The following is a 27248-nucleotide window of genomic DNA, read 5'->3' as shown; positions in this document are numbered from 1 at the left end:
CATTTTGAAATTTTGTAAATGCCATTCGATGGACCTCAGATAACTGTACAACATTAGTTTAAGCACTATTAAACTTTTTCCTACCGTTACGGAGCTATGGGAATTTAAAAAAAAAACCTCCATACAAACTGGTAGGGAAATTTGACTTTGTCCCCTCTCGCCACCGTTTTTGACTTTTCCAAATTTTTTTTTTCTCATTTCTATTTTTGGCCCCCGTTCTTACCACGTACCAAATTTGAACGCGCTCGGACCGAAAATAAAAAAAAAAATTTCAAAGTCGGCCATTTTGAAATTTTGTAAATGCCATTCGATGGACCTCAGATAACTGTACAACATTAGTTCAAGCACTATTAACCTTTTCCCTACCGTTACGGAGCTATGGGGATTTAAAAAAGGACCTCCATACAAATTTCAATTGGCCTTCAAAGGGCGCCATTTCGAATTTTTCAAAATTTTCTTTTTGTATACTAATCACGGGGTGGCTGTCTACCCGTGTGCAAAATTTCAGCGCGCTCGGACCATTTTGAAATTTTTCAAAAAAAAAGTCGGCCATTTTGATTTTTTTTTAATGCCATTCGATGGACCTCGGGTGACTGTATAACATTTGTTTGAGCACTTTTCATTTCTTTGTACCGTTACGGAGCTATGGTAATTAAAAGAAAAACCTCCATTCAAATTTCAATTGGCCCTCAAAGGCCGCCATTTTGAATTTTTCAAAATTTTCTTTTTGAATACTAATCTTAGCGCGACCGTCCACCCGTGTGCCAAATCTCAGCGCGCTAGGACCATTTTGAAAATTTTCAAAAAAAAAGTCGGCCATTTTGATTTTTTTTTAATGCAACTTTTCTACTCGGATACCTGTATGACATTTGGTCGAGCACCCCCCGGCTATCTCTTACGGTTTAAAAGTTGCCATACAAAATAAAAGTGGCCAGTTTTCCCACATTTGTAGCACTTTTCAATTTTTTTTTATTTCATTCGAATCGAGGCCACTTGGAGATTCTATGACCAAAATTTGAGCTCTCTACGACAAACTTTAAAAATCGTCAAAAAAAAAAGTCGGCCATTTTGAAAAAAAAATGGCGGCGTCAAAAACTGCCCAGGGTCCTCTATGACATTTGGTCGAACACTCCCCGGCTAACTCCAGCCGTTTGGCCAGGCCGTCCAACATTTTTTTACCCGGAACCGGTAGACCGACGGTCTGATCTATCCGGGGTCGCAGGACCAAACTCTATACGACCACACCAAACACTGCCACCTTCAAATCCCCCTTCTGCCTATTTTTTGAAAAATGTCAGTCGGGTTGTAGCTTTATATTATATAGAAAAAAACCGGCCAAGAGCGTGTCGGGCCACGCTCAGTGTAGGGTTCCGTAGTTTCCGTATTTTTCTCAAAAACTACTGAACCTATCAAGTTCAAAACAATTTTCCTAGAAAGTCTTTATAAAGTTCTACTTTTGTGATTTTTTTCATATTTTTTAAACATATGGTTCAAAAGTTAGAGGGGGGGGGACGCACTTTTTTTTCCTTTAGGAGCGATTATTTCCGAAAATATAAATATTATCAAAAAACGATCTTAGCAAACCCTTATTCATTTTTAAATACCTATCCAACAATATATCACACGTTAGGGTTGGAATGAAAAAAAATTCAGCCCCCACTTTACATGTAGGGGGGGTACCCTAATAAAACATTTTTTTCCATTTTTTATTTTTGCACTTTGTCGGCGTTATTCATATACATATTGGTACCAAATTTCAGCTTTCTAGTGCTAACGGTTACTGAGATTATCCGCGGACGGACGGACGGACGGACGGACGGACGGACGGACGGACGGACGGACGGACGGACGGACAGACAGACATGGCGAAACTATAAGGGTTCCTAGTTGACTACGGAACCCTAAAAAGTCGAAATAAAATACATTTTGAAAGATGTCGTCTTCCCAAGAAAAGTTGCATAGTGTAGGTACAAACACGTCAAATATGGAGGCAATACTACGAAAAAGTAGCGGAGGAGCTGAATACAGGCATAAGAACTATTCAAAGGGTGCTTAAACGATTTAGGAAGACTGGTGGGATTCGGTGCTGGCCTGGAAGTGGTCGTAAGAGAGGGCTTGTAGATAGAAAAATTTTGAAGAAACTCATAGCGGCTTTGCAAAGAAAACCAGCCCTCTCTGTAAGGGTTGTGGCTAAAAAGTTTATAACTTCGAAGTCTACAGTGCAACGAGTGAAGAAAATTAATCACATAAAGTCTATTGAACAAATTAAAGTCAGACAGAAGAAGCAAGCAAGCAAACAGAAGAGAAAACCGGATCAAGAAATCAATATTCAAAACTAATCGCAAAAAATACTGTATTGTTGTGCATGACGAAACATACTGCAAATTGGACTTAAAGTTATATAACCCGGACATCATTTTTATTCTGGAACCGAGAGAAAAGCTATCGATGGTGAGTACAAGGTTATCAAAACTGATGAATTTGCCAAGAAAGTTCTGGTATGGCAGGACATTTGTCCTTGTGGCAAAACAGTACTTAGACTTACCCCATAATTTGCTAAGGGTACTTTTAATGGCTATAAAAAAAGGACTGTCACCGTTTATAAAACGGCATAAGAAGTCTGCTCTGTTGTGGCCTGGTTTGGCCACGTATCACTACACAAAGACAGCTATAGAGTGGCATTAGTCCAACAATATCGAATTTGTGGAAAATACCATTATCCTCCCAATGGCCCTGAGTTGCAGCCCATTAAAAAATATTGAACCAACATAAAATAAAAGCTTTTAAAACACAAAACGAATGCAATATCAGTTGATAATTTCGAGCGAAAATGAAGTAAGCTTCGAAACGAAACTAATCACAGATTCAGATGTACAAGCGTTGATGGCAGGGGTGAAGCTTAAAACTAAGAAGTTTTTGGATAAAAAAAACATTGTAAAAATATTAATTTTTAATACAGTTGCTCAAAAAGTGCCCGTTTTTTGGCTGTTTAGCGTGCGAGAAGTTGTATTTTACGAACTAGTGCGTAAAAAGTATATACGTTCCATTTTACGACTACTTACAGAGCTGTTTTCATATTAGTCTAGTTTACTAAGACAGAATAAAACTATAAACATACTATTAAGTGATTAATATTTAAAACGTTAATATTTCATATGTAATTGTTTACTTTTGGTCGTACTAAACATAATTTATAAAATGTTTTATACTTTGAAAAATCGGTCATAATGAGTCGTGTAAACAGAACATGATTGGAACGAAACGCGTCTTCTACTGTCAAAGTAGAGGCGTCTACCATGTTTTAACTTAATGCACGTTCAAAAAACCTCAATATGTTACGCGATTTGTCATCATTATTTTACGTTATTTGCAATACGTCGGGCCATAAATGGATCGATTAAATTAAAATGTAGTTGTACATTAAACAATCGTCCCAAATCGTAAATGTTTATGTTTTTATGGCACCCAATGAAATCAATTATGTTAGATGAATAGCAAACTCGAAAATATGCACGCAAGTTTAAAAGCTTCAGAAATACGCCTTTGAATTGTCAAATAATCCGTCAATGTCCATGGGAAAATTGATAGTTCGGATTGTTTTATTTCGTTGTAAGTAAGTAGTAGTGTTTTTTCGCAACTGTATTAAAAAACGTCGTTCGTCACACGTGTGAGAATGTCATTCTTCACTCGTCCCGAGATTTGCCACTCGCGTGCCGCTCGTGGCAAAATGTCTCGGGACTCGTGAAGTAATGACATACTTCTCGCACTTATAACGAAATGTACTATTATAATTTTGGTTACTGAATGACCATTCATCAGAAATATTTGCTAAACATAGGTGATTCTTTTAATTTACCATTTATTAAGGCAAAATGAAAAACGTCATTTTTCTCTGGGACAAGATTACAATCGTCAGGAACTAACACATTTTCGGTGGGAACGTCGATGCGTTTTTAAATTTTATTAAGTTTTTGTTTTACTTGAGAACTTTGATTCGATTCTCCTTTGTTGGTTCACCGCCGGTAAAAAAAATTGTATTGTGTCGCGAATGCCGCGATCATAAATCATAATCAGAATCAATGGATTTAAAGCAATGCACATTGTCACTTGAACTGTCAAAACCGTTTCCATTTGAATTGGAGATATATATCCAGTTTGATGATATGAGACAACTTCCTCTGTATTCGACCAACTAGTTTTTAGGTCGCTTCTCGCTTCTGACAATTAAGAACAATTTTTAAGGAACTGGGTCTCCTTTCCTACTTCATTTGTCAAGATCTGTAGCGGACTTACATGATTTGTGTCCACTGTCTTTTGTGAGTGTATGAAAAAAAAATTGATTGCTCCAATTCAGTCTAAAAGTAAAACTTATTTCATTAAATTATCTTGGACGAAAACAGAAAGTATTTTTCTTTGTTTTGCTTTCTTTAATAAAAGAAAGAGGGTCCTACAAAATAAATTGTAAGCAGGCAAACACCTTTTGTTTCATAATCGGCACAGTAGGTACAGGTGTACCCTACATACATAATTGCGATATAATTATTAAGATTACTTTCATTTATAGTGTCCTTTATGTAATATTTAAATGAGCACATGCTTTCATCGTCACATTTTAAGAAAATTTTCATGGACAGTTAAAATTGATAGCACCATCATAAACATAACAGTTATCAGAACGTAACTACTAACTACCCAAAAAGCTAATAATATTCGCATATTTTATTTTGTCGAAAAAAATTTGGCGAACACCGAAGTAAATGTTGTATTTTATTGACATGCCAAATATACAAAATCAAATTGTGTGCAAAATCATAACAGAGCGGGGTCTAATCTTTATACACTAGCTAGAGTGATGAGTAGTTTTAGAAAAAATATATAAACAAATCTTTGGTTTGCCATAAGCCATAACATAAGTTACCTACAATTATCAAAGCCTTAAAAAAGCTCGATGGTAGACCATTACATGGTACATAGAGAAAACTTAGCGAGTAAAGATTTTCTAGAAGACAAGATATGAAGGCCATAATTATAAATAACAGAAAGATACTACAGGCAAATTTTATTTTGTTAATATCCACCATTATGTAAGTTACATCGTCGTTGATGTTTAGTGTTATCAAATCAGGAGTAATTTTGTAGTAAAATGTGAATAATATAATGAACTAGCTTTTACCCGCGGCTTCGCCCGCGTAATAAAAGTATTCTTATTGAAACGTTTACAAAAAATAAGATTTTCATTTGGATCCGTAGGTTTCTTTGTAGGTACATCTGTCCGCGATTATTTCGATTAAGGTAAAGCGGGGCAATTCTCGACTGGAGGGCCATTGTAACTGATCTATTTGCTGTACGGTCCGGTTTTGGCTGACTGTACCTTACACCTATTGTTTTTAAAGAAATTCTTGCAATGATTGTAGAATTGTTACACAGCGACCACAGCGTAGGTAGTAGGTACGAATATGTATGTATTTTACCTTTATAAATATTTATACTGGGGAAACTTCATACAACCCACATAGCCAGTATCTCGACGCTAATGGTCGGTAGGGTAAAAAGTACTTCCTTGCATTATCGCTTACAATTTTTTCCATTTTGCTTATACTTATTGCAAACGTAAACATATAAAAGGCAAGCAAACAACGATCTTCTTACAGCACATTGAATGTAATAGTTATTACGGATGCAGGATACTCGCCGATGCCTACTTACTAACCTTCCCACTGAGCCACCTGCATTTTACACTGCCTAGATATCGATTGCCGACCGATTATTCCGACCCCAATCCCTATTCTTATCCCCGTCCCTATCTCTATCTTTGTCCCCGTCCCTATCTCTATCTTTGTCCCCGTCCCTATCTCTATCTTTGTCCCCGTCCCCGTTCCCGTCTCTGTCCCCGTCCCTCACCTATCCCTATCCCCGTCCCCGTCCCCTATTTTTATCCATATTTCTATCCCTATCCCTATCCCTATTTCTATCCCTATCCCTATTCCTATCCTTATCCCTATCCCGATCCCGATCCCGATCCCGATCCCGATCCCGATCCCGATCCAGATCTCTATCCCTATCCCCACCCCTACCCCCACCCCCCCCCCACCCCTACCCCTACCACTACCCCTACCCCTACCCCTACCCCTATCCCTATCCCGATCCCAATCCCGATGTAGATCCCTATCCCTATCCCTATCCCTATCCCCACCCCTACCCCCACCCCTATCCCCACCCCTACCCCCACCCCTACCCCTACCACTACCCCTACCCCTACCCCTATCCCTATCCCTATCCCTATCCCTATCCCGATCCCGATCCCGATCCCGATCCAGATCCCTATCCCTATCCCCACCCCTACCACCCCCACCCCTACCCCTACCACTACCCCTACCCCTATCCCTATCCCTATCCCTATCCCTATCCCTATCCCTATCCATATCCCTATCCCTATCCCAATCCCAATCCCAACCCCAATCCCTATCCCTATCCCTATCCCTAACCCTATCCCGTTCCTGTCCCTGTCCCTGTCCTTGCCCCTGTCAAATTATCATGCTAGGAGGTGAACTTTGAAAAATCCTTTCTTAGTGCTCTGCTCCTCTAAGGAACTTCCGTGTCAATTTGAAATCTCTTGAACCAGAAGTAAAGATAAAAACTAAAGCTATACTTATGGCTATTTTGGATATTTTAACCCCATTGCACAACAACAGGGGAGAAAATTTCTTTTCCACCTCATTAGATTTTAAAATCGTTGTATTTATCGTGATCAGCGACCCGATAAACCATAAAAACGATACCCATATTGTGTTTTTGACTTTACCCCTTTGCACCCCTTTAGGGGTCAAATTTTCAAAAAACCTGAAACATGTATTTAGTCATAATATGTCTTTAGGAATCCTCCTGTGAAGTTTCGAATAAAATAGTCAAACTAATCTTGTTTCCCCATACAAACTTTGAACCCCCATTTCACCCTTTTAAGAGGAGAATTTTGAAAAATCCTTTTTTAGTGCTCCTCTACGCCATATAAGGAACCCATGGTTTCGGCTGTGTGTTGATATATCAATCAGTCAGTCAATATCTTCTTTTATATATTTAAACCCCATTGCACCACAACAGGGGAGAAGGTATTTCACTTCCGCCTCGTTAGATTTTAAAAACGTTGTATTTATCGTGATCAGCGACCCGATAAACCGTAAAAACGATACCCTTATTGATTTTTTGACTTTATCACCCCCTTTTCACCCTTTTAGGGGTTAAATTTTCAAAAAACCTGAAACACGTATTCAGTCATATGTCTTAAGGAATCTTCCTGTGAAGTTTCGAATAAAATAGTCAAACTAATCTTGTTTCCCCATACAAACTTTGAACCCCCATTTGACCCCATTAGGAGGTGAATTTTGGAAAATCCTTTCTTAGTGCTCTTCTACACCATATAAGGAACCTACGTGCCAAATTTGAAATCTCTAGGACCAGCGGTTTCGGCTGTGTGTTGATATGTCAGTCAGTCAGTCAATATCTTCTTTTATATATTTTTTTGATATTTAAACCCCATTGCACCACAACAGGGGAGAAGGTATTTCACTTCCGCCTCGTTAGATTTTAAAAACGTTGTATTTATTGTGATCAGCGACCCGATAAACCATAAAAACGATACTCATATTGATTTTTTGACTTTATCACCCCCTTTTCATCATTTTAGGGGTTAAATTTTCAAAAAACCTGAAACACGTTTTCAGACATATGTCTTAAGGAATCTTCCTGTGAAGTTTCGAATAAAATAGTCAAACTAATCTTGTTTCCCCATACAAACTTTGAACCCCATTTGACCCCATTAGGAGGTGAATTTTGGAAAATCCTTTCTTAGTGCTCTTCTACACCATATAAGGAACCTACGTGCCAAATTTGAAATCTCTAGGACCAGCGGTTTCGGCTGTGTGTTGATATGTCAGTCAGTCAGTCAATATCTTCTTTTATATATTTTTTTTGATATTTAAACCCCATTGCACCACAACAGGGGAGAAGGTATTTCACTTCCGCCTCGTTAGATTTTAAAAACGTTGTATTTATTGTGATCAGCGACCCGATAAACCATAAAAACGATACTCATATTGATTTTTTGACTTTATCACCCCCTTTTCACCATTTTAGGGGTTAAATTTTCAAAAAACCTGAAACACGTATTCAGACATATGTCTTAAGGAATCTTCCTGTGAAGTTTCGAATAAAATAGTCAAACTAATCTTGTTTCCCCATACAAACTTTGAACCCCCATTTGACCCCCTTAGGAGGTGAATTTTGAAAAATCCTTTCTTAGTGCTCCTCTACACTATATAAGGAACCTACGTGCCAAATTTGAAATCTCTAGGACCAGCGGTTTCGGCTGTGCGTTGATATGTCAGTCAGTCAGTCAGTCAGTCAGTCAGTCAGTCAGCTTCTTCTTTTATATATTTAGATATTACTTAAATACATATTTTCCTTAATTTCCTGTTCGTCATTAACTGCTAAGATTATATCGCAATCGTGCACAACTTTAATCTTTTCTTTATTTTTAGGAAAATAACTATTACCTACTACTGTTAATTTATCCCTTATCGAAGTGTTTATTTATAAGTCTATTGTGCTAGTATTTGTAACCTTGTGAAGATCACGATATTGCCCTAATTCGTCCTTTGAATCAATATTAGCTGTCTAATGTTCCTAATAACTAGAATTATCATGGCCGCTGCTTCGTCGTAGTAAAGTACACTGTATTCCATTGCATTATAGTTACTGCTAGTCAGCTATCTGCGTTTTTGGTAGAACCGTCCATTTGTGCCATCACTCCATCAGTCAATATTGACCGGCAGCCAATAAACATCATTCGATCCGTCGGAAAATATTCTGTTTATCACCTGGCTGCCCATTACGCACTTCGCGTATACATTTCTAATAGTTGACAAATATATTAGGATACGCAAGGTATGTTCAATTTTGAAGTCTTTTGGAGGCTAAAGAATGAATGATTTTAAATAAACTTCTTAAAACTTAAACCCCCATTTAGAGGTACAAAAACTGAAAGAACTCGCATGCAATATCCGATATACATTATTTAATAAAGCTTTTTCTTTAGTTAGTACCTGAAAATTAAAGCGGGCCACTGTGATCAAATTGATAAATAAATAAATATTATAAGGTGTACCAGACTGTTACAAATCTAACAACACCTATTAATTGTAGAACTTTAGTTATCCAGGAAAAAAGCGTGCTCTCGAGGTTGCAGAGTGCAGACTTTTCTATTGGTCAGGAACAGGAACATCACGGGTCATAACAGAATTGTCAATGCGACCTTTTGATAATCAAAATTACCCCGTGTTCAGCTTTAAAATTTCAAGGCACTTAGGCCGCATCCTTCTGATCTAGCGTGGCAGTTCCACCTGCTTCTAACGGTTCTTCGAAACCTTACTAATTACTTGTTTTTCAAACTTTTGTTTTCCTTTTTGCAAGCTTAAAAATACAATACGAGGCCGTTCGCTCTGCGTACGTGCTCCAGCGAACGCAACCGTGTTTACCGGCTGCGATATCTGCGCCGACGCATTAGAAGGCCAATTTAGAGTTGCTCGACCCCTCGACACTATCTATTCTTCTATCCTCTTCTACTTGGGCTAAAATGAGCGAGACACGCGGCCCTGCATGATTTCAGTTTCAAACAGCTCTAGAGGCTCTAATCGGTTTAGTTATTTGTGTGGGCGGTATTAATTGTTTGATAAAATTGTATTCCTGTCCAGTGTATGGATTCAAAGTGGCTGCTATTTATACGTTTAGTTTAGAGGTAAAGTTTTTTCATGACTAATAATGCCCCTGACAGTAAAGATCTGACAGTGATTGTTACGTTACTTGTTAGGTTTTTTGAGTTTAATCATACCCAGAGATCAGACAGAGTGAGCCATTAAATTTATAACGTGAGATGTATAACGTCATTAGTTATGTGGTAAATACTCATAGCTCACCCTTTCCGAACTTTTATCATATCATATTATGTCTATGCTACCTATACAAATATAGTAGTTGCTGAACCAAAAGTGTCACCACTGTGTCATTACTTTGTCACTATTCTGTCTCTATTCAACTAAAACAATTTCTCTGTCAACTAAAACATATTTACTAATTCCATATTAATCAATGAAGTGATATCCATTTTGGAAATCGGGATTACAGCGGGAAGTTTTTCCAAAAGGACCAAAAATTCAAGAACAGGATTTATTGTATGGTTGCAACCTTTTTATAAGTCAGTCACTAAAATGACTACTTATAGAAATATAGACTTCCAAACAAAATATGACAATATAATATAAAACAAAAAGAAGTGCTTTATCATAGATATGATAACAGATGAATGATTAGACCTATTATTACTTATAAAAAATTTCAAAGGCGAATGAAGAACATAATAAAGACATAACACGGACATGTCGGACATGTTGAGTTGAATACATAATCCATGATGAATTTTGCAAATATTGTATGTATGATGTTACATTAATGTACAAACCACAAAAGTATTTGTTGCCATGCCAGATTTAGACTGATTCCATTAGTTTAATGAATATTCCTATCAGCAATTAATAGGTTCAGGTAAATTATTAATAGGTTCGATTGTTTGTGTCACACTTAGCGGCAAATGCCCTCTCTGTTCTAAAGAGTTGCACTCACTCGTTGCCTAGCAACGCTCCCGTGCCCATTTACATATAAACAACCCGCGATTCACCTTGCCAATTAGGGGATGCGATGTAAGGGGGTCGTCGTCCTCGTTGGCAGAGGGCAACGACCTCCGGCGGCCGTCAGCTGATGCACACAACCACACAACGCCTCGCACTGACCCAGTTTGCACACATTGACAACTGTTGTTTATATCAGACTTGTCAACAACTAAATTACATAAGGGCTAGTAACTTCCACTCATTAGTGTTTATCTACGCTTTTGTTTATTTTGGTATTTGGCGTTGATAACGTGCAAGACGATTGCTGAATAATTAAGGCGAGGTGGTTCTAGGCTATCTGGCGGTAACCCACGTGTAACCTTTTAGTGACATACTAGCTAGCTACATTTTATTCAGTAACCATTGCATTGAACGGGTGAATCGTAAACTATATAATATAGAATTCGCTGGGTATAAAATCTAATCCAAAATTTAACCCTTTGCCCATCTCACTACGTATATAATAACATAATAGCAATATCTTAGGGTTTTGTGCGTGGTCATTAGAAAACATAGTGCTATTATCCATTATACTCGTAGTTAATTAATTCATGGAAAGGGCATTTACATAAATTAAAATGTTTAAATTTTCTCATTGTCATTTTCATCTTGTGAGTCAGTAAATAAAGGACGAATCAATCAGGTCGACTAAACAAATTACTCGCACTGAGAAAAATGAGCCTTGAGATAAGTATTTTTAACTGTGTATGTTATTATGACTAGGTAATAGTATGACTAGTACCTGGCTGGGCGACCGAGCTTCGCTCGGTTCTATTCTATTATATCGCGTCTTTAGATTAAAAAAAAAACTTATAAATACAAAACAAAAATAAAAACTTTTATTCTGGCCGGGATTCGAACTCTGACACCTGCGATTGATTAGACCGACCCTCTCACGACTGAGCTACGCGCTGTCGATGCTCGGGCTGCGACGAAATTAGCGACCATATTTGGCGTTTACTAATGCGAAAGAAAAACGCATGAAAACTCAAAAATTCACGTTTTCTGGGACCTAAGCCTAAGCTAGGTCGATCTTTCACCCCCGAAAACCCCCACATAACAAATTTCAGCGAAATCGTTAGAGCGGTTTCCGAGATCGTCGGTATATATATATATATAAATAAATATACAAGAATTGCTCATTTAAAGGTATAAGATTATCAGATACGGTTTGAGGTTAGGTCTGAAGAAGAATGTTATGACAGTGAAGGAAACGGAAGAGCTATGTGGTGATCGTAGCAAGTGGATATTCCTGATCTCGGCATGCATTCCCCTCCGGGAAATAGGCATGACTGGTTTGCATGTGAATTCAGGTAAAGTTTAGTTTACATACTCCAATTTTGTGTGTCATGAAGCACAAACTTGATGACACATTGATAAGCGTTTAGTAGGTTCAGCACCCATTCATTTTCTCTTGACAGTTCTGTAGAAGCACTTATCTGGGTAACTAAGTATGATTAATTTCTCATCTTACACGTGTTACCTGTCTAATTTATGAGTCAGATCTTGATAAAGTCTACTTTGACACGCACTGGAGCATGTGATTTTGGCTCCAAGCCCTCAGCTCTCAACCAGAGTCGTCACAGCCTGAAGCTCGCACTTCAGGATCGTGACACGTGATTCCATTGCTTTTTCATTTGTTTCTCACTCTTTATGGGTTGAAAATTCAGATGTAAGTTTATTTCGTAAATAGTGTCTGTTTCATGGACTTAGGTCTCCAAGTGACGTATGATGTAAGTGTATGGAAAGTGTTAGGTAATTTAACTTTTTCATTCCTTCTGACTTTATGATGTGCGAAAGAAAAATCATTAGAAACAATGTAAGCAGCAGCAGATAGGATTGGATCGCAGTGGCGGTTATAAACACGTGACTTTTATAAGTTCACATTTGTATACGTTACTATTTTTAACAGGAACATTAATATTAATTATTATGTATTGATAACTTCGTAACCACCAGTACTGCGCAATAAGTTAAATTTAATTAATAACTTCGTTGAATAGGTTGTGTTTACAACTTGCATACCTTCTCGCTTACCGATCCTATTATTTTATACGATTTGATTTAATCAAGTCAAACAAGAAAAAGACAAAAATCGGATACCTGATTACTAATATGTAGAGGATCTAGTCGTTACTCAGATCTAAATTTTATAGGAATTTAGCCAGACAGTTTGACTCTTTATTTCTTTAATGCCTATCACGAAAAACGTTTTTTTTTTTCTATGAGATAGGAGGCGAACGAGCAGACAGGTCGCCTGATGGTAAGCGATCACTGCCGCCCATGGACACGAGAAACACCAGAGGAGTTGGAGGTGCGTTGCGGGTCTTTAAGATGGGTGTACGCTCTTTTCTTGAAGATTTGAAGGTCGTATCGGTCCGGAAATACCGCAGGCGACAATTCGACGTTTAGTAAAATATAAAATATGTATTTGTAAAAACTTAAATAATAAACTTATACGTTGTTAATACGGCTTATACCCGCGACCAACCGCATTTTTGTGTAATCTCCATAGCTTTTCCTATCGGCATTAATTGCTCGGGTTTCCTGACGTGTGCAAAACCGACTGTCAAAATGTTCTCGTTGAGAACATATTTTTATACAATAATGTCAATAATGCTTGAAAATATACAGATTCTGATTCCCACCAATGTCACTCTCGAGACTGCATCGGTACCAGAAATATTTTTAAATGTAGGTCAGAGTAGGTGGATATCGAAGGTACTAAATATTGGATCGTCGAGCAACGTCAAATATCGTCAAGGTTCTTCTCAGTTACTATGAACCCGGTTAGTTCGTTATCTGTTCACATTCCAAGTGGAAATGCGCAAAAGGCTCCCTATCTTATCACACACTGAAATACAAACTAAACGGTTTAATTCTTTTTTCATACTCCGCTACTCTTATTTGCATTAGTTACGTAACTATATACTTTTAACGCTCGTATCTCTCGCGAATCCAGTTTTTCAAGGTCAGTCGTGTTTTTGCGAACATGTTTTTTAATCTAAAGAGATTCACGTTCCCCATAAAGATGGGGAACGTGACTGTGTTCACTGAGTAAACATTAATACCCATCCAGTATCATATCAGCTAGACTTTTCGAGAGTTCTATTTCTAAGTGGTTGTTGAAGACACAGTTATGTAAGTGCTATCAATCAGCTTTAATTCAGTCACCTGATTGGTCACAGTTACGTAATCTGTAAATAATAATGTGGCACATATTACTTATCGATACCAATTTTATTATCGATTGTCACATGGTTTTGCTTTGTATATCAAACAATATTTTGTTTACGGACTCTTGAAACATATTAAACTTGAAATGTATTGTTTTGCACATAATTTTTTTCGATCTAGTCCGTGCTTGCGAAAATGATAAGCATGTACTTGAAAAATGTGGCGTAAAAGCGTACACATTAACGCGAACACCAGACTAAATATAGTTCAACCTTGACTGTTAAAATATTGGGGCCCATCAGAAACCTCTGGCTTGTTTTCCATCAGTGTATGCCATAAACTGTATCTGGTGTTTAATGGCTTCATGTCCAAAAATAAAACTCCACTTGGATATGTCTCGCCATAAACATAAGTGTGATATGTTATGGACCAAGTGATAAATCGGGCACTATACATAATGCCCGGGCATTATGAATAATGCCCATTGTGAGTGGGCAGTTTGATAATAACTATTCAAATAATTAAATTGCCCGGGCATTATACATAATGCCCATCCTTTGTTGGGCAAAGTAATAATAACACATCGAATAGCTGAATTTTGCCCGGGCATTATACATAATGCCCATCCTCTGTTGGGCAAAGTAATAATACCACACTGAATAGCTGAATTTTGCCCAGGCATTATACATAATGCCCATCCTCTGTTGGGCAAAGTGATAATAACATACCGAATAGCTGAATTTTGCCCGGGCATTATACATAATGCCCATCCTCTGTTGGGCAAAGTGATAATAACATACCGAATAGCTGAATTTTGCCCGGGCATTATACATAATGCCCATCCTCTGTTGGGCAAAGTAATAATACCACACCGAATAGCTGAATTTTGCCCGGGCATTATACATAATTAAAAAAACAGTTCTAGGCACTACGTCGGTCCATCCAACTTATAAAACAATAACCCATGACTTTAGCTCCCATCGTAGCAGAAAAGTGCTGCATTGCAATAGTCTTTGCACCTAGCGGGGACCATCTACGGTTGTATCATATTATATTGTGCGCTCGGGGTGGTATCCGCCACGTGTATCCCTTGCCTTTAGATTAAAATGTCTTAAAAGGCCTCTGTGCTGTTGGCTTTGGCCCCACGCATGCCTCCCAAAGGTCCACGATTGTCCACGATTCAGAGATATGCAAAAGACACACCGAATAGCTGAATTTTGCCCGGGCATTATACATAATGCCGATCCTCTGTTGGGCAAAGTGATAATAATATACCGAATAGCTCAATTTCGCCCGGGAATTATACATACTTAATGCCCGTCCTCTGTTGGGCAGAGTAATAATAAAACATGTAGCAAAGCTAATAGATGGATTGGCGCAGCTTCAGCAGACTTTCGTGCCGATCTGTTCAAGAGACTGTATGCAGTTTCATATCAAACTACAAAGGACACCGTCGCGAGCCGCTTGCAGTGCCGTAGGACCTCTCGATGTCAAGGATGGCTAAGATAGGACTTATAATCAATGATTTAGAGTTAAACGACAAGTCCGCCGACATAGGCCGCAGATCAGCGCTCGCGTCGAGCCTTAATGAGACATAGATGATGTCGGGGGAGGGCGAGAGCCATAAGGCAGAGCTACCGGTAAGCGCTATCATAAAAGTGTACTTTCACGCATGGTAAAGATGGTGAAACGCCTAGTTTGATTAGTAGATATGACCAAGTGTCCCTTTCTCGCTAAGAGAGGGATAAAATAGCACTTTAGGTGTCAAAAAGCAATTGTTAATAAACTTAGATGATGAACTAGCTCTGCAGAATGCGTACGTAAATGCATGCTGTATGCTGATTGCTGTTCCTTTAAAAACATAAAAATCACTATATGTACCTATGCCTTTCAGATTTGAGGAGTTCCCTCGATTTCTCCAGGATCCATCATCAGAACTGGGTTCTGATAAAAATGAGACCAATCTGTATGCATATATCGTGGAACAAACATAAAAAAAAATACAGACGAATTGAGAACCACCTTCCTTGAGATTTAAGGGCGGCGATTAAAAAGTATGCTTATTCAAGAAAGCGCAATTTACATTTCATTATTTGTTAGGAAACACCCAGTATACTTATTAAACATATTATCAAATTGCCCAACAATCACGTAGCAGTATCATAATGCCCGGGCATTGTGGATAGCATAATTAGCCATCTCAAAAGATTAAATGACAAGCATCAATACACTGTGGAAGAAATTAAGTCGAGGCATGAAACCTACAAATCATATAAAATAGGTATTCCATCCTCCGCCTACGATGACTTCCTTAACACGGCGGCTTGGCCACTAAATACAACAATCTCTGAATGGAAACCCTTTCTACACCAGAGGCACAGAAGATCACCAGCTAACCAGCAGCCCAACTCAATGTGAACACCGGAAACCTGACCTGAAAGAGCAGTGTATATCAGTGCTTCATCAAAACATAAACCGACTTAGCAACAAAACATATCAACTAGAAGCTGAGCTACAGCTGCGAGACAGGATTGATATAATCTGTTTAACCGAGCTGTGGCTCAAATCCAACGAATTGACTTCGGTTAATATAATGAACTACAGTCTCCGAGCTCACTACTGCCGGCCAACTAGGATGGGAGGAGGAGCATGTATTTACGCCCGACAGGACATATTAACAATCGAACGAAAGGAAGTATCAGCCTTGTGTGAGGAGATGGAATTTGAAGTGTGTGCTGTGGAATGTGTCGGCTTGGACCTTGTCGTTGCATGCATCTACAGGCAACCAAAGGGTGATGTAAACTTATTTTTACCAAATTAAATGAATTACTTAGTATGTCAATTTTTCAAAATAACAAAGTACTCATATTGGGCGACATGAACCTAGACTACTTTAATAAATGTAATAATATTAAGGAATTAAACATGATATTGAATCGATTTGGGTTCAAACAAATTGTTAAATCTGCTACTAGAATAACAAACCACTCTGAAACATGTATTGATCATGCTTACACTAATATGCTAAAGTCTGATATAATAAATGTAATATGTAATAAACTGCAATTTTCTGACCATCATTATGTAAATATAAACATTAACACTTGTAATGTTCCTCAACAAGATAATGTGTTAATTAAACGATCATTCTCAAATGAACGCAATCACAGTTTTTGTCAATACCTAGAATTTTATGATTGGGACAAGATAATGATGTTAAAAATCTGCCCAAGTAATAAACTTGAAAAGGTACTTCACGTTTTAAAACATTGTTTTGACATTAACTTTCCATTGAAAAAACAACCAATTAAAAAACATGTAAGTGAATGGGCCAACGACCTTGTACGCAGCATTAGACGAGAAATCAGGCAATTAAAAATTAAATACTCTTACAACCCTAATGATGACAGTTTATTTAAAACAATACAATCACTTGAGATTACCTATGTGTATACCTTGAAACAAGTTCGTAAAGATCATCTTAACTACCAAATATTGAATAGTAAACAAAACATGTGTAAAAGTGTTTGGAATGTCATTGCGGCCGAAACATGCCGGAATAAAAATAACAAAACAAGTCCTCTGGATGTACTGGTGAGTCGATCAGCTGGCACCTGCGACGCCGAGCGATCAGCTGACGCGGCGGCTCGGCTCAACCAGTACTACATACAAGCCAGTATGCACATCAACAGCCCGTGTCCTTACGACGCGCTCGGTTATTTAACTAAATACCTACTCACTCCAGCGCCTATGTTTGTGTTTGACCCGTTTACTGTGCGAGACATATTAAGTGCTATTAAAAACATAAAAAAGAAACATTCGAAGGACGTCAATGACATGTCAACACACATTCTTGACTGCTATCCTCCAAATTTAGTGTCAATATTACTTATTTTATTTAATCAGTGCGTTAACAGCGGAGTGTACCCTGACCCGTTAAAAATAGTTAAGGTGCAACCGATATACAAAGGAAAAGGCGAAATGGATGCCCTTAAATGCTATCGACCTATTTCTTTGATACCTATTGTTTCTAAAGTATTCGAGCGACTAATGAGCATGCAGTTGATGAAGTATTTTATTGATAACAAATTGATTAATCCACAGCAGTACGCATACCAGTCGGGGCGTAGTACGGCGGACGCGGCGCGCGACCTGTCGCGCCGTGTGCTAGCGCACCTCGAGGGCGGGCGACAGGTCGCAGCCACGTTCTGCGACCTGTCGCGCGCCTTCGAGACCGTCGACCATTCACTGCTTATCGCGAAGCTGTCACGGTATGGTGTAAATGGTGGATTTCTCAGTACTATAGAATCTTTTTTGGCCGATCGGAAACAGTCAACTTTTGTTAACTCATGTAGATCTGACACACAGGAAATAGGCTCACATGCCGTCCCTCAGGGCTCTTCTATGGGAAATACCTTGTTTCTGATCCTTGTAAATGATATAACCTCTGCCTGTAGCGACTCAGAATTCGTCATATTCGCTGATGATACATGCATTATAACATCTGCCGATAATTTTGCTGCATTAAAAACTAAACTTTCTCGAACCCTACAGGATATACATAACTGGTTTACGGTGAATGGCATGATCCTCAATATTGAAAAGACAAATGTAATACACTTCCAACTTAGAAAAACTATAAAGGATAAACTTAATTTACACATGAATAACATTCCTGTACCGCAGGTAAACGAGGTCAAATACTTGGGATTTCTCATAGACTCAGGTCTGACATGGTCACCTCATATTGAAAACAATTGTAATAGGCTCTCGTCAGCTTGCTATGCGTTGTCTAGATTAACTTTAAGCCTAACTGAAGATAACTTAAAAATAGCATATTTCGGTTATTTCAATTCCATAATGACTTATGGAGTAGACCTGTGGGGTACTGCTGCAGATCGCGAGAGAGTATTCAGAGTACAGAAATACGCCCTCCGTATAATGGCCCAAAAACCACGTGACCATCCAGCTAAGGAATTATTTATTAAATTTAGAATACTAACCTTGCCTAGTGTATATATACTTGAAGCATGTAAATATGTGAGACAGAATCTTGCCCGGCTGCCCACAAATGGACAGTTGACCGGCACCGTGACACGCAGGCGGGAGCTGCTGCGGGTGCCCCCATGCCGGCTCACTAAGTCAAGGAAGTCCTCACCAGTGCTCGGGATAAGGTTATACAATGCATTGAGTGATGATGTAAAACAGTTGCCTACTGATAATATGTTTGTCAACAAACTCAAAAATATCTTAATACAACTAGCTTGTTACAAGATTGATGATTTTTTCTCTGACTACAAGTCATTGGCCCAATCACACTGAAGAAAACTTGTAATTAATTACTATAGCAAAACATAGATAAATATGTACAATTAAATTATTTATGTGATATTAATAATAATAGGCAAACTAAAAAATAGACATGTATGTATATAACCACAACCTGACTTGTAAATGTACCATTTATGAATAAAGCATTCATTCATTCATTCATTCATGTGATAAAAATGGCGTTCATGCAAACTTGTTAAACTTATTAAGTATCAAATTGCCCAACAATCACGTAGCAGTATCATAATGCCCGGGCAATGTGATTAAAAAATGGCGTTCAGAAAAACCTGTTAAACTTATTATCAAATTGCCCAACGATTACGTAGCAGTATCATAATGACCGGGCAATGTGATAAAAAATGGCGTTCATGCAAACTTGTTAAACTTATTATCAATTTGCCCAACGATCACGTAGCATTATCATAATGACCGGGCAATGTGATAAAAAATGGCGTCTAGACAATGATTAATCACTTTGCCCAATACAGCTAGGCATTATTCATAATGCCCGGGCATTATACATAATGCCCTTATTAATCACTTGGTCCATAACAGATACATGGCAATTTAATCCAGTGGCAATAATAGCGTTAATAGCATTCGGATAAGCAGGTCATGGATGATAAACAAGTAATCGATTACAAGCAACATAGAATACATTGCGTATTTAATGATTATTACATAGTTGCATCGGTAAATAACTGCAAAACTTCGCATAAAGTGCATACTCGTAGAGTGTATGTGGAAGGCTTGGCTAATGTATTGAACTATTGACACATTTAAATCTATTAATATGCATTGATTGCGAACTCGTCCGTTTAGGCCCTGCAACCTCTAGTGTAGAACAGCATTAACTGTTTTGTAATTAAAATATGATATCTAAGAAAATGACGTTTCAGAATAGTAGTTTTACTTTCTATTTTGTGTATGACATTCTGTCAAGAAGGACGTTGATTGTTGACTATGTTGACGCTCCTTAAAATTCAATTTCCTTAAATTCATAAAACTATGAAACGTTTTCAAAACCGCTGTTAAATTTTGTATCTTTCTAACAAACAGAAATATTAAAAACACGGATAAGGAGTCAAAGGAAAAGGACGAACCATTTGTTAGGTTTGAAATACGTTTACGAGTATGAGCAACACCATATAGTATGTGGTTGTATGGCAATTTCTAGCCATTCCACCTGTATTATTCGAGAGAAGAATAATGGTGTCAGGTCGGGTGGTCCAGCTCTACAACCGAGTGGTCAATAATACAGCTCACAGATGCCGTATATCGAAACTTCAATGTATAGATGTTTAGTTACACCACTTTTAGGTCCGTAACGCCAGCATCTCCAGATTTAATTACCCCATGCTAACATTTTACTCGTACCATCAGACACGTATCAGTCAGGCCGATAGTCCACTATCATATGTTTATCATAGAAATATGATCATAGGCAACATACCGTCCTTTTTCTTCACGTTGGAGAAAAAGGGAGGCATACAGACCTATGATCATATTTGTATGATAATCATATGATAGTGGACTATCGGCCTAAGTTACCTTTACCCAACATGGTTTACAAGGGTACGTTTCCAAGTAGGTAATTGGTTCTGTTCTCCGCAACCGCGAAATTTATATGGTTTCGGTTATACCTATTGCATGAGATTGCCAGTTTGTTGACACAACCTTCTATAGCTTGACGACAAGACATAATCAATAAGTGACCTAGTTGCGAACAAGTGTGGGAGTTGATAATTAGCTTTGGGCGAACGGAAGGTCAGGCTTTTGGACTTGTTAAGTAATTGGACTTCTGGAGAATTTGCTTGGTTATGCAGAAGTCCCGGAAAAGTTGGCCTTCTTTTGTAACCCTAGATGGAAAATGAGAGTATTTTAGGGTTAATATATTAGTCTAACGTGTTTATGATGTTTATGGCATCTGCTCTCCAACGGGTGAACCGATAAAAGCGCAATTGTCTAATCGAAATAGTTGTTTATTGTTTGCATTTGTAAATTTAATTGAATAGGTTCCAAATTCAAAATTAAAACAACTGCTACTATAGGCACATCTCGGACACTGGCGATCAAATATATGAAAGAGGCGCGTTCCTAGCACACATTCTAAGCTCGTGTAGGTGAACGCGTATCATGCTTGTATGAGTGAAATATGACAGGTCGACTGTTCGCGTTTTTGACAGGTGGTAACTGTCAGGTAACTGAGAGGGGGTGGGCGGCACTTTCAGCAACTTTATTATACTGTGCTATAGGTCGTAGCAGTCTCGCAAAAAACTTTAATTTGAAAGTTAATTTAAAAATTAACCTTTCAAATTAATATTTTTCAACTAACACTACAATATTACTACTATTTAATTCTACCTTTTTTACCAGCATGTAGCTTAGGTTACTGGCACACAAACTTAGGTATTAGTGTCATCTCAACTCAACATTACAATGTGGTAAAATAATTCCATTTTGTCGTTTTAAATGACACTTGATTATTAAAACTAGGACACTCCATGCTATCAAATCGCTGCCAACTTAGCTTGGTCTTACTCTACTCAACTTGCATTGTAGCAATAATACTCTTTCAACAACATAGTTGGCGAATGTGGGAAAGACGGATGCTTTTTCTAGGCCGGTAAATGCTTGCGAGTATGCCCTATTGGTATGGTTCGGTTTGTTTTTGTGCTGCAATACAAACTTCAACACTCAACTCAACACATATATAATATACCTAGTCCATACCCATACTAATACTTACTAATATTATAAATGGGAAAAGGTGTGTGTGTCTGTTCGTTTTTCACGGCAAAACGGAGCGACGAATTGACGTGATTTTTAAAGTGGAGATAGTTGAAGGGATGGAAAGTGACATAGGCTACTTTTAGTCTCTTTCTAACCCCCCACTTCCCTAAAATGAAGGGCGGAAGTTTGTATGGAGCATTCCGTAATTTTCGAATTTAACCCGAGCGACAATTAAAAAAACAGTGACAATTAAAGGAGGACAGTGTTTGAAGGGCTTACAAAAGTACGTCGTTATTTCAATAAGAAGGTAAACCAAAGCTACATAATGTATCCCAACAGGCTGTATCATTTACCTAATATAGTCATAGTCGAGTGACTTAGTAAGCTGGCGGAGCGCTCGTATACTTTAGGGGATTAGTTTTATTTAATCAAACCCAAATCCAAGACTAAACCCGACAAAGGATCCGAAATATGCGGAGGTAGAATCTTAGTTTTGAGACATTATATTCCCAGAAGTTGAATCATTATTTATTCTCAAAGAGACGATCATCATTATAGTGCAGAAAAAATTAATATGATTACGTTAGCTTAGCATATTCTACTGTACAGAACGATCAATAGATCGAGCTAACACGAACGCCCTATACTCGCCCATGAAGCCTTTGGCAGACTGCTAAGCTCCTTAGTTATCTAATGCAGACGATAACTTATTGGTGTGGTTACGCAAGTTTTGTTTTCGTCTGGCCGTAATGTTTACATGTTCGCTATCACATGCTATCTGCTGTACTCTGCGTAAGCTCCAGGTTATCAAACTCATCCATCTTATTTATTATTGTAACTTACCAGATTGTGGGCCCCTTGATAATAAAAGGTATTTTATTTTATCGTTTATTGCGTCTTAAGTTTTCTTATACTCACATTATATAAGGAATACTTTAATTATCGCACTTCGTTGTAAGTTTAATCACATCATTATGATTTCAATGATAGGTATCTCATATTCGATACAAAACGAACCATCATTCTGCAAAACCTAAATGTGCATAATATAAATATACTTGTACAGTGTACCGTTTCTACAAGAACATGGTACACCTTGACCGAAAATAATACGAAAGGTGTTGATTTTCTCGTTGAATTCCAAAAGGAACTTGTTTACAACTTTGCCTTGTTTATACGTAACTGAATTTACTCTTGAATCTTGATACGCTAGAAATCAGAAGTATTAAACATACAGCTAAGGATTCTAAATCAAGGCTACATTTATAAATTTTAACGTGAGGCAATTCTAGATTCATTTTATATTAGCATTGGTTGAATATGGGCCTATGGATGGAACTTTCCACATCACACTAAAAGTGTTTGCATATGTACTTACACTTACTCACACACCTGTGGTCTCGTCTAGTCGTGTACATGGATGACATCATGACGTGTAAGTATAAGCCACCAATGTATTCAAACTCGTTATTTGACTCACTGAGCATTTAAAACATTATACTACGGACTCCATATTTGCCTCCCATTGTAAGTTTTGGTCGTCAACATTTGAGCTTTATCAACGATTCACAAGGTAGTATTTTGCCTCAACTTCTTAGCATTAATTCGGTCCAAGTAGTTTTGGAAGCATTTTAAATTGTCTGTTGGAGACTATCGGCCCACGCGAGAAAAAGTCACACGTGTAAGATACCAAATATGCATCACAAGTAAAAACGAAATAAGTAATGAACCAACTATTCTTGTTTTTACTCAAGGAAGTTTGTAACTAAACCTCCGCTCACCTTACTTATTTACTTACTTACTTGACTAACCATTAGTATAACTAACCCCCCTTTAAAAATACCCCGTAAATTTGGCCTTGTGATCGTCTAGCGTGAATAAGTAGAACCCTTCGATGTGAACCGCGATAACCTAGATCCTTTAATGAGTATCAGCTGTATTTTTGACTAATTTTTAAAATTTTATTTATTTATATTTTAAAGAAGAATAAAGGTTATTGTAGCATAATAATATAGTGTTATAGAAGAGTATTTTATCAGATTTAGGCCTAGAAAGTTATGAGTGAGAAAATTAATGACGTAATGAAGAAATTTTTAGAAAAGAAGTTAGTGAGTGAAACTTACATGAAATAAATATTAAAAAATATTTTAGAAAACATCGGCTACGCTCTATTTTCGATTCCGGTTTGGGGTGAGAACTTGCGATACCGTCTGGAATCCTTAGGCCCAATCAAACCACATTATCGGGCATCCTAAGCAAGTAAGCCTGAAGGGCTATCTATCTACAAACTAACCCCTTTTTTATTTTGTTTCTTTTCACTAGCTAAACCCCCCTTTTCCCCAATACTGCTAATAGACCATAACTTCTCGATCCTTCTAATGTATCATCAAGGCTCCGAGTAGTTGCTACCACTGAGAACGAAGTAAGTAAGTCTAGTAACTCCTTGAAGCTTTTGACTTGTCATCAGTGGACGGCGCTCGCATGCCACTGGGCCCTATAACAAACCTATGCTTTTTATTCCAAAGAATAGTTTGTTTCCCTAACCAACTTGATAGAATTCACCTTGAAAAACTAGTTAGCAACACTCACTGGCTCGATGCTACATGAAGAATCAGAAATTGCTACCACAATTATTAATTTCACTCAAATAAATTAAGTAATAAGAGATTTTATAAATTACCAGTTTTACCACATATTTTAAGATAGTAAACACCACATTTAAAGTCCATTTAAACCATATAAATAGTAGTAGTTAAATTATTTCTCCACAATACACGTTGACCAATTATAATAGAAATAGTGTGTGACTTTACCCTATTCCTATCGTTTTCCCTATTCTAGCATATCTGAAACACAGACCGTCACTTACCATAGATCTTGTGTTCAAAATATGCACAAGTGTATCCCTACCATAAGCTGTACAGTTCAGCCAGCGAAGCTGAGATAGGCAACCTATAGGCTTGTGTCGGTCAGATCCCCCCCTCTGCTTTTGCCCGCGGGCTAGGGTAGCAGAGAGTAGATCGCCCTATCCGTGTATATATCCAGTATTCCAGGACACACCAGTACCAGCCACATGGAAGACCCAGCTGCGATCAAACTTTACTTAGATATGGATCGATCACAACCGAAATCCCCAGCGACCAACGCCAGCATGAACCAGAGCACCGAGTAAATAAATATAAATATATATAGGACCCCAGCCTCAAATACTGCCGACTTCAGTGAGCAAGGATTACTCCTAATGTCTTTCGTCAATCGTGAAAGTCCTCACTTCCATCTAACAGTTGGACTCTTTGAGACCGGTGAGAAAGTACGCTTTTGTAAATATAAAAAAGCGCCCAAGCCTCCACTTGGAACAACAGACCCCTAAACGCCTTATGTTTAACAGCCGCAAGGTATAAAGCGCTTAGCCGGACAACAGTCTGTCACAAACAATGATCTGGCTTATAACTTTCACTAAATAACCCCATGGAAAATTACTAAATTCAATTTTACTGACCAACTAAATAAACGAATGAAGTTTCCTTTACGTGCTATAATCTAAGCTTAGTTTTGCAAGAATTACTCCCTACAAAACCAAACACAGACTTATCTCCAAACACCAGCCATACATCGACCCAGTCTTTGTATTGCTTAACGGCACTCATGAAACAAAGCACAGAAAACTTCACTATACACATTAATTTAAATATAACACTACACTATAAATAGAACACTAAAATAACCCCACAACTGACGGTAAAGCAATTCCACCACAGGTCTAAATTCAACTGTACGACGATATTGTCCCCGCACAATCAAACAGAGACACAATTTCAAAGTTTTACAATCACTTAGAATAATTTCCAAGTAAAAACAAACAGAGAAATAATAGCAGAACAACTTCACTCACCAGTATAACACACGAAAGCCAGAGACACTGTTAGTCTTGTGGATATTGTAAGAATGACGCGCGTCGGCTCGCTCCGACCCTTTTATAGTATCTAATGGAGACACAACAGAGACACAATGGAGACATAACAGAGACATAATGGAGACATAGTGGAGACATAATAGAGACACACTGGAGACATAACAGAGACATAATGGAGACATAGTGGAGACATAATAGAGACACACTGGAGACTGGCGACATACTGGAGACACAATGGAGACATAATGGAGACATATTGGAGACACAATGGAGACATAATGGAGACATATTGGAGACACAATAGAGACATAATGGAGACTGGAGACCTACTGGGGACATAATGGAGACTGGTTTGTTTACTAAGCCGTACACCCTATACATTTAACGTCCATGTTCTCTCAGCAAATAATCGTTTACCTATCAGTAGTAACATCTGCATGCTTGCACGTGTTTTAGAGAGAGACAGAGCTATTGATATTGTTACCTATGTAGTCCAATAGTGGAGTGTTTCGTAAATATTTTTACGTAAATATTATTTTGTGAAAGATTGTTTAAATCAATTTAGTAAGTAACTTCGCAATGAATGATCACATTTGTTCCTAATTGTTACATTGAATGATATATTCAGGAAGTATAATAATCAATATTAGTGATTATTACCTCTCTGACTTGTAATTAGAACCAAGACGCAATATCGGAACGTCATTCGTTTGTCAGATCAGATTGTCAATGTCAACAATCCATCCATGTGAATATAGTTTGTAAATAAGCTTTTTCCAATAAGTTGTGCATCAAATAATAGTGAATTTTATGAGTGATGACGTAACTAAACATGTGATAAAGCTTCGCAGATATTATTTGTTAAAATATTCAATGAAATCCCGAAGGAAATATGCACCAAAAAGTTGGTCAAGGAAAAGTTGATTCGCCGTAAGTTTTATATGTAATAACGAGTCCATTTCCTCGTCATAGATGCTTGTTCTGTTACAAGTTGAAATTATGTCTAGAATAGTCTTATTGAAGGAAGACCGTTGTCGTGTCGCTAATTTTATTACCTATCCATCACATTACCTTACCTAAAAGAGAACAGACACTGTTCGGTTTAAAAGATGGTAGAATTATCTGAACGAATTTTTATAACTAAGTGCTGCAACGTGAATATTTTAGCTGTCGCCAGTGATACAGTCCGATGCGATAAGGTTCAGTGGTTTTCATGTCCTGCTGTGGAACGTCAGTCACGCTCACGCCATCGCCATGTCAGTTTATTAACTCGAATGAATACAACAATAAAAACGCAACGGAGATCGTTTTGTAACTTGTGTGATGTGTACTCAAGAAGCAGAGGCATTGCGTCCATGAAATGGTGAAAATCTATC

The sequence above is a fragment of the Leguminivora glycinivorella genome, chromosome 5 (genome assembly GCF_023078275.1).
Source record: "Leguminivora glycinivorella isolate SPB_JAAS2020 chromosome 5, LegGlyc_1.1, whole genome shotgun sequence".
In the NCBI taxonomy this organism is placed as follows: Eukaryota; Metazoa; Arthropoda; class Insecta; order Lepidoptera; family Tortricidae; genus Leguminivora; species Leguminivora glycinivorella.
Note: the sequence above shows the minus strand (reverse complement) of the source record.